Source organism: Sapajus apella, unplaced genomic scaffold (assembly GCF_009761245.1).
Source record: "Sapajus apella isolate SASKATOON/1434 unplaced genomic scaffold, GSC_monkey_1.0 scaffold163, whole genome shotgun sequence".
NCBI lineage: Eukaryota > Metazoa > Chordata > Mammalia > Primates > Cebidae > Sapajus > Sapajus apella.
Window position 1 is genome coordinate 782632 of NW_022437103.1, and position 982 is coordinate 783613.

The 982-nt window shown below is 41.3% G+C and overlaps 1 non-coding gene across 1 annotated transcript; it reads left to right on the forward strand.

Annotated features, from left to right (window-relative positions):
- The first annotated feature begins 676 nt into the window (after positions 1 to 676).
- LOC116542174 lies at positions 677 to 780 on the forward strand. The gene has a single exon (XR_004265109.1). It is a non-coding gene; the product is annotated as a small nucleolar RNA U13 (small nucleolar RNA).
- Positions 781 to 982: the final 202 nt, after the last annotated feature.

Genomic DNA, 982 nt, shown 5'->3' on the forward strand with positions numbered 1-982 from the left:
AGTCAAATCTTCACCCTTCAAAAAGGCAACAAGGTTTTAAACTGAAAACTAAGCTTTGTAAGGGCAGAAGCTTTTTTTTTTTTTTTTTTTTTTTTGAGACAAAATCTTACTCTGTTGCCAGGCTGGAGTGTACAGTGGTGTGATCTCAGCTCACTGCAACTCTGCCTCTCAAGTTCAAGTGATTCTCCTGCCTCAGCCACCTGAGTAGCTGGGATTACAGGCATCCTCCACCACGCCTCGTTGATTTAATTTTCATATTTTTCGTCCAGATGAGGTTTTGCCATGTTGCCCAGCCTGGTCTCAAACTTTTGAGTTTAATCGATCCACCCACCTTAGCCTCCCAAAATGCTGCAATTACAGCTATGAGGCACTATGCCCAGCCCAGGAACTTGTATTTCTTGTTTACCTCTGGTCCTCAGTGTTTAAAATGATTCTTGTTGAATTAATCAATTCTTGTTGAATGAATACATATATGCCTTCATATAGGAAAACTATAATTTTCAAAATAATTTTGAAATGTGGCTTGAGATAACCCATCGTCTTTCTCTCTTAATGGCTCCCTGTTCTTGGATATTCAGAAAACCAAAGCCCCCTGCTGTGGACTGAATGTGTCCTCCAAAATTCATATGATGAGATTTAATCACCATTGTGATAGCATTAAGATGTGAAGAGTTAGATCCTTTTGTAGTTCATGAGTATGATGACTGGGTGTTCACACGCTTGTGTGAGATGTGCCACCCTTGAACCTTGTTACAACGTCAGCACATTACCCATCTGACCTGAAGAATTTTTTTAAAGAAAAAAAAAAAGACGTGAAGAGTTCCTGAGATGATTAAAGCACTAGGGCAGAGCTCTCATGGATGGGATTAGGGCTTTTTTGAACGAGCTTGAGAGAGCTGATTCCCCTCTTTCTGTCCCTTCTGCCACGTGAGACACAGAACTTGTCCTCTCGGAAGGATGCAGCAGCTAGAAGCCATCCTGC